Source organism: Tupaia chinensis, unplaced genomic scaffold (genome assembly GCF_000334495.1).
Source record: "Tupaia chinensis unplaced genomic scaffold, TupChi_1.0 Scaffold000695_1, whole genome shotgun sequence".
Lineage (NCBI taxonomy): Eukaryota > Metazoa > Chordata > Mammalia > Scandentia > Tupaiidae > Tupaia > Tupaia belangeri.
Genome location: NW_006160218.1, coordinates 3401119 through 3408837, shown reverse-complemented (window position 1 = coordinate 3408837; position 7719 = coordinate 3401119).

Genomic DNA, 7719 nt, shown 5'->3' with positions numbered 1-7719 from the left:
TCCCAAGGGAGCAAAGGCACAGGGAGAACTCCCTGCCAGGGAGGCATCAACAACCCTCCAGAGAGAAAGCCGTCTCAACTGGGTCTTAAAAAGTGTGTGTGTGTGTGTGTGTGTGTGTGTGTGTGTGTGTGTGCAGGGGCAGCAGGTGATGTGGTGGTTAAGCCACTGTACTCTCACATGGCTGACTGTGGTTTGAGTTCTGGACCCAGAGGCAGGAAAATCACACTGAGCATGTACACAAGAATTCCCATATTTTTCGGAGGGGAATGGAGGAGAAGGGACTGTGGCATGGCCATAACCCCGGGGAATGAATTCTCACTTTCCCTCTCAGTTTGTCTCTCTGGCAAGTATACACACCCTATGGCAAGAACCTAAAGAAGAAAGAAAAGAAAAGAAAGAAAAAGAAAAAGAAAAAAAAGAAAGAAAATGTGTTGATATTGTCAAGTGAAAAAGAATGAGATTTAGAGATATTTAGGACAGCCCGTGTGAAGGTTCAGATTTGTTGGAAAATTCAGGCCTCATTCAGGGAACATGTGAGAAGTTTCCAAAAGCACGAATGGAAGGCTCGATGGTAGAAGATGTATCCAGGGGCAAGGTGGAAGAGAGATGGTGGCAGATCGTTTGAGAATCCTGCATTTTCACACTCATGGCGTCCACACCAGGCCTGCAGACTGTCGAATGTATTAAGCAAGGGGATGACAATTACTCGTGTCTAGATAGAGATGATGAAAGAAGTCCCCTAGGAGTTGAGGGGATGAGCTGGAAGGTAGTCCAGACCGTGTGGATGGGAGGCCTGAATGAAAGCTGTGTGGGTTGTGGGGAAGATGTGGAAGGCTCAAGAGCTAAGGTAGGAGTGCCATCTCTAAGAAGGTTGGCGTCACATGACGAGGAGGACAAACAGGAGTGAAGAAGATCCGTGGGAATCCTTGAGGATGTGGCCGCTCTGGGATGTGTGGAGGCTGAGAGAGGGTACAGGATGTAGGAGACAGACAGCTGGCAGCCGAAGGTATGTGTGTAGCTCTCAGAGCTAGCAGTACAGATCTGGGGGTCATTGCATTGCAGGTAAAGCCGCGAGGACAGAATGGGGTTAAGGATGGGGTGGGGCTCAGGGCGGACGAGGAAAGGAGGGGGACTGCAGTGAGGAGAAGGCACCAGCAGGCAGAGACGGAACATGGGGGCAGAAAGAGGAATGGCAGCCAAGAGTCGTTCCCTGGACGCCAAGGGGAGGGCACTTTTCCGGCACTTGGTCAATTATCTTAAGTGCTTTGCATGGTTAAGTAAAAACGAAAAGTGAAAGATCTGGCTGAAGCCATTAAGTGGGGCAAAGGCCACATGGCGATGGGTTTGGGTGTGAGTGAGGATGTGAGGGACAGCGAGTGTAGACAGCTCTTCGAAGAAGTTCAGCTATGAAGGAGAGGAGGCTGATGCCGGCTCACCTCATCCTCGTATCAGACCTCAGAAGTAAGATGCGCTCAGTTGATGAGCCCAGAAGGTTTAATCCCTCAGGCCATCAGAAAGTGATACAAGTAACCTCTCACTTTTCCTTTGTTCTTGACTCTCACAAAGAGGGAAGATAAATGTCTGATACTCTGGCTGCGCAGCCTAGAATAATGCAGAGACTAGCACATGGTGGTCGGCAGTGGGTGATTCACCACCAGGGAGCGTCCGCATGCACTTCCACGCCCATTTACGTGGACACCACGTGTGGCAGGGGTGATGTCACCTGGCAGTGCTCTTGTGAATGGTCACCCTCTCTCAGCGCTGCAGGCAGGGGTGATGTCACCTGGCAGTGCTCTTGTGAATGATCACCCTCTCTCAGCGCTGCAGGCCAGTTGCAGCTGTCCCCTCCCCAAGTGAGGACTTTTCTGCCCTGTTCGGGCTCGGCCTTGGCCTCTTCTGTTTCTCGCATACTCTCCCTGCATTCCAGGTATCTCACTGATTCATATATGACACACGTACCAATTCCAGAGCAGCTGCACTCTCCCTGTCAGCATGTACTCAAAGATTCCATGCGACACAAGGGGACCAGTCTCTAATAAATAAAAAGGCACATGGCAGAGGCTACCAACGCTGGCATAGGGGTGTTTTGACTCAACCACAGAGAGTGTGTCTGCTGGTCTTTCTCCTCAGTGAGTCTGTGCAGTGTGGCAGTGACATCTGCTCATTTGTGGGGACCTGAGCCAACACCGTCTTCCCAAGTTCAATGTGCAGTTACATACTGGGAAATTCCTGTAGGCTGCCGTAGGACGGGACAGCTCTCCCTGGAAAAGCCTGTGCTTTAGTTATTATATTTAAACCTCGGTAGGGTGTGCATGTTCGTGTGTCAGGTGTAGAGAAGGGGAAAGAGCCCCAGAGAGAGATGACGAGCTGTTGCGACATGCACAGAGCTCAGTGGTGTGGGTTACCCTGATTTCCCGGTGGTCTTACTAGTGATTCAAACACGAGATTGAATCATGACTCAGACTGACCACAAATCAAACCTCTGGAACTTAGTGCCCATGCGTGTACAGATGGAGGTTTATTCATTTACTGTCCCACAAGCCTAAAGCAAGGCCCACAGAAATAGGCTCTCGGGCAGTCGTTGAATGAATAAGTCCTCACAAAGCCTCACACTTGCTCATGGTCCCTGGGAAGAAGAGACTAGGGACTCTCAGACCAGTGGGACTTAGGTGCTAACGTAGAGGCGTGTCCAAAGTCCCAAGGGAGCAAAGGCACAGGGAGAACTCCCTGCCAGGGAGGCATCAACAACCCTCCAGAGAGAAAGCCGTCTCAACTGGGTCTTAAAAAGTGTGTGTGTGTGTGTGTGTGTGTGTGTGTGTGTGTGTGTGTGTGTGCAGGGGCAGCAGGTGATGTGGTGGTTAAGCCACTGTACTCTCACATGGCTGACTGTGGTTTGAGTTCTGGACCCAGAGGCAGGAAAATCACACTGAGCATGTACACAAGAATTCCCATATTTTTCGGAGGGGAATGGAGGAGAAGGGACTGTGGCATGGCCATAACCCCGGGGAATGAATTCTCACTTTCCCTCTCAGTTTGTCTCTCTGGCAAGTATACACACCCTATGGCAAGAACCTAAAGAAGAAAGAAAAGAAAAGAAAGAAAAAGAAAAAGAAAAAAAAGAAAGAAAATGTGTTGATATTGTCAAGTGAAAAAGAATGAGATTTAGAGATATTTAGGACAGCCCGTGTGAAGGTTCAGATTTGTTGGAAAATTCAGGCCTCATTCAGGGAACATGTGAGAAGTTTCCAAAAGCACGAATGGAAGGCTCGATGGTAGAAGATGTATCCAGGGGCAAGGTGGAAGAGAGATGGTGGCAGATCGTTTGAGAATCCTGCATTTTCACACTCATGGCGTCCACACCAGGCCTGCAGACTGTCGAATGTATTAAGCAAGGGGATGACAATTACTCGTGTCTAGATAGAGATGATGAAAGAAGTCCCCTAGGAGTTGAGGGGATGAGCTGGAAGGTAGTCCAGACCGTGTGGATGGGAGGCCTGAATGAAAGCTGTGTGGGTTGTGGGGAAGATGTGGAAGGCTCAAGAGCTAAGGTAGGAGTGCCATCTCTAAGAAGGTTGGCGTCACATGACGAGGAGGACAAACAGGAGTGAAGAAGATCCGTGGGAATCCTTGAGGATGTGGCCGCTCTGGGATGTGTGGAGGCTGAGAGAGGGTACAGGATGTAGGAGACAGACAGCTGGCAGCCGAAGGTATGTGTGTAGCTCTCAGAGCTAGCAGTACAGATCTGGGGGTCATTGCATTGCAGGTAAAGCCGCGAGGACAGAATGGGGTTAAGGATGGGGTGGGGCTCAGGGCGGACGAGGAAAGGAGGGGGACTGCAGTGAGGAGAAGGCACCAGCAGGCAGAGACGGAACATGGGGGCAGAAAGAGGAATGGCAGCCAAGAGTCGTTCCCTGGACGCCAAGGGGAGGGCACTTTTCCGGCACTTGGTCAATTATCTTAAGTGCTTTGCATGGTTAAGTAAAAACGAAAAGTGAAAGATCTGGCTGAAGCCATTAAGTGGGGCAAAGGCCACATGGCGATGGGTTTGGGTGTGAGTGAGGATGTGAGGGACAGCGAGTGTAGACAGCTCTTCGAAGAAGTTCAGCTATGAAGGAGAGGAGGCTGATGGGCGGTTCTCGAAGGAGCAGCTGCTGGGGGTGTATTTCGTGAAACAGGAGAAAGTGGGCCACGTTAAACGGCGTTGGCCGGGCAATAGAAAAGGCTCAGCAGAGAGAATCTTCTTTCGTATCAACAAGACTTTTTGAATATGTGTCCTACTGCGTTTTGTGGCTAATCACAGGGTAGAAACAGTGGTTTATTCAGCTCGCTGGCTGGAGGCTCAGGGGTGCTCTCTGGTGGGGTTCTCTGGCTGCCTCAGCTCATGGCAGAGGACAGGGGAGCATGAGTGGGCATTTCATGTAGGTCCCTGTGTCTCATTCCATCTCCTTATCAATGCATCAGGTCTCAACCACAGCGGCCACCCCCTAACCATCCGGTCACTAATCTCCCCCGCAAGGCCCACCCCTCAGCACAATAATCAATCAAGCTATGACCCTTTTAATTCTGTTACAATAAAACATCAACACGGGACTTTTTTTCGGGGGGTGGAGGAGCACGTACATCCATACGGCAGCTCTTCACGTCGATCAGGTATCCTGCCACTGTACACTTGTTTATTCAGATTTAACCACTTGTAAGCATGCAGAGAAGCATAGAGGGTAAGAAAAGCCTAGGAAGTCCATACCCAAAATTGCTAGTGAACAATTAGTGAAAATTATTCGCCAGAGCCTTTTTGTTTTATTTCACATAAAAGAAAGAAAACGTTAGCGGTCAAGTCGACATCCTGATTGTCCGCTTCATTGCCTTTTCTGTCTCCTCTCCCTCCCGCTAGAACCACTGCCGTGCGTTTCGTGTGTACCCTTCGCATTCCCTTGAATATCCTTATATGCACAGGCAGGTGTGAGTGAACAGCGACTAGTGTGTTTCCTGTGTGTTTTAAAGTGCGGGCAAGTGCTGTCTTCTATGGCTTGTGTACTTGGCATTGTGTTTCCGAGATCCAGCTGCCTTGCTCAGCCTAGTCTCTTCTCCCGAGTGCTGAGTGCTGAACGCTGTCTGTACAATATCCTCCTGCTCTGTGTCTCCCCTAAGCGACCGCGTTGTTCTGGGGCCGGGATGGCCTGTCATCTGTGATTGTACCCCAGTGTCTGAGCGTGTACCGACCATTGGATAAGGCGGCAGGTGGACAGGCTGCCCCGGGAAAGCAGTGTGAGGGAGTGAGGCTTTGGAGAGAGCAGAGGGGTTAGGTTTGGGGACGGCCTCACCCGTGCCGGTTTTAATATCCTGCGAAATGGAAGGGAGCATCGTCTTTTGGAGAAGGGGGACATAAAGGTTTGAGCAATACGGGAATGGATTAGTAATCGTCAGCTGAATTACAGAAATGTTATCCTGACTATTTCTATGAGAGCCCTACCCATTAGGCTGCCTTCATTGTGGGTTTAGGGGTGACCAGCACCAGGAAACACCAGCCAGCTTCTAAAATACTGATTTGTTTGCCACACGCTCGTCTTTCCTCATTTATGGCGAGGTTCCGTTAGCGTCGGGGGACGGTGGGTCTTTGCTTACAGAGCATTTTGCGATTTGAATCAGTCCCAGGGTTTCTGGAAAGCATTTATCTGGTTGTCACTTGGGCTCTTACTAAAGATATTTTTATACCATGTGATAAATCGGGCTGCTTTATGTGGTTTAATCTATTTAGTATGTGAGTAGTCCACACTGGCTCATGCGCAAAGCCGTTTTTAAGTTCCCAGACCCTGTGAGGGGCTGGTGTCCAGCGGTCCCCAAGGGCTCAGAGGCTGTTTCGGGAATTCTGTCTTGCGAGTCCGAGATGGGTGTGTAGTTCAGCACTGCTGTGGTTCATCGCTGATCCAGACCACAGGTTCACTCCCTCCATGCAAAGGGGAAAGAAAAATGCAAACGGTCCAACCGATATATATTGGATATCTAATCCGGGCTAGGCATTCTCCCAGCTTCTGAGTGGGTGAGAGGGAAAAGAGGCCAAGAGTGAAGATCGCGTTCTTGCTATTTTCATTATCTTGCAACCTATGTAGACAGATCGCTTGGAGAGGGTTTAATGTTTATTTTGCCCCAATAGACGTCAGGCCCTGTTTCAGAGTCCACATGTATAAATGTGTTAGCTCCTCACATCCACACGGGTAAGAATTACTGTCATTTCAGATACGGGACTGAGGCTCAGAGAGGTTAAGAAACCAGTTCCACGTCACACAGCAAGTGCCAGAGCATGCAGATGATGGATTTAAGTTTGTGCCCATTAGACTCTGAAGTCTTTGTTCTTACTACTCATTATAGATAGTACTGAAATTTGTACAGAAGCAACAATATCTATCTCCCAAGTTAGTGAGAAACAAGGTAATGACAGTTGAATAGTAAACATAGAATAAATAAATATGTTAATAATTTGCAGCTTATTCTCTTGCCACAGCACTGTACATACACAATGTTAAAGTACTGTTGGAATTTTGCAGGCTCTAGACTGGGTTACAGCAGTTGGAGTGCACGTCTCCAGGAGCTCCCACTTTTACTGTCTTCCAAGTTGCTACACCTCCTTAGCCCTAGTTTGCTGGCTCCTTCTACTGCTCTTTGCAAGTTTCTGCATATCGCTTCCATTTTCCAAGAGCTTCAGGAGGTGAGGTCGCATATACCAGAGGAGAGCTCTAGTTTTGGTGTAGGGTGGGCAGAACAAAGGTTCTCCATAAGGTATCCACATCTGTTATTCCTGGAAGCCATGAATATGCCACCTTCTATTGTCAAAGGGACTTTGTAGATGCAATTAGGTTTAAGACTTAAACCATAACAACTACTCAGCAAGTATTGGCTCTTTGTGGCTTAAGGAATCTTCTGACTATTTTTCCTCAATCTGAAACAATAGCTAGTATGTAAACGTCTTTTCCATCTTACTCTTTGGCTGACCGTATTGTAGCTCTTCTTTCTACATCCTCACAGTGGATGGTAATGATGCTGTGTTTAAAGATTAGAAAATTGAAGATCAGAGAGACGAAGTGATTTGCCCAAGGACACAGTAAACAGAAAAGGGGTTCTACCTACGTATTTCAGCTCCAGGGCCCCATGGTCATTTATTGATTCAATACATTTCTTGGTCATGAACTATATGTCAGACCTCTACAATTTGCTGGGTGTAACTGTCATGCAGAAGGACACAGTCTTACTGTGGGGTCTTTACATGTAGTGGAGCTCTAGATACTAAATTATTTTCATGAATATTACCAGAGAAAGTTTATAGTTTATGATTGTCATTAGAGACTCTATCAGGGGAAATGGAACCTTCCTGGAGACTTTCCTGAAGAAGGAAATAGCTTTTAATTGGAGGGAGTGAATGGCAGGCTATAAGGATGGAAGGAAAAGAATTCCATACAGTGGGATTTCATGAGGGCTGGAAACAAAATGGCATCTTTGAGGAGATGAAAAAAAAATCCAGTATGGCTAGAGTGGTTAAGGTGCTGGGCTCCCGCGTGGTCAACCACAGTTCAATTCCCAGACCTGGCAGCTTGAAAATTACACTAGGTGTGTGTGCGTGTGAGCCCACAATTCCAGAAAGAGGATGGAGGAGAAGGGCTTGTGGTGTGGCCATTTTTCCTGGGGTGGCGGGGGGTGGTGGTGGTGGTGTGTCATTTCTTACTTTCC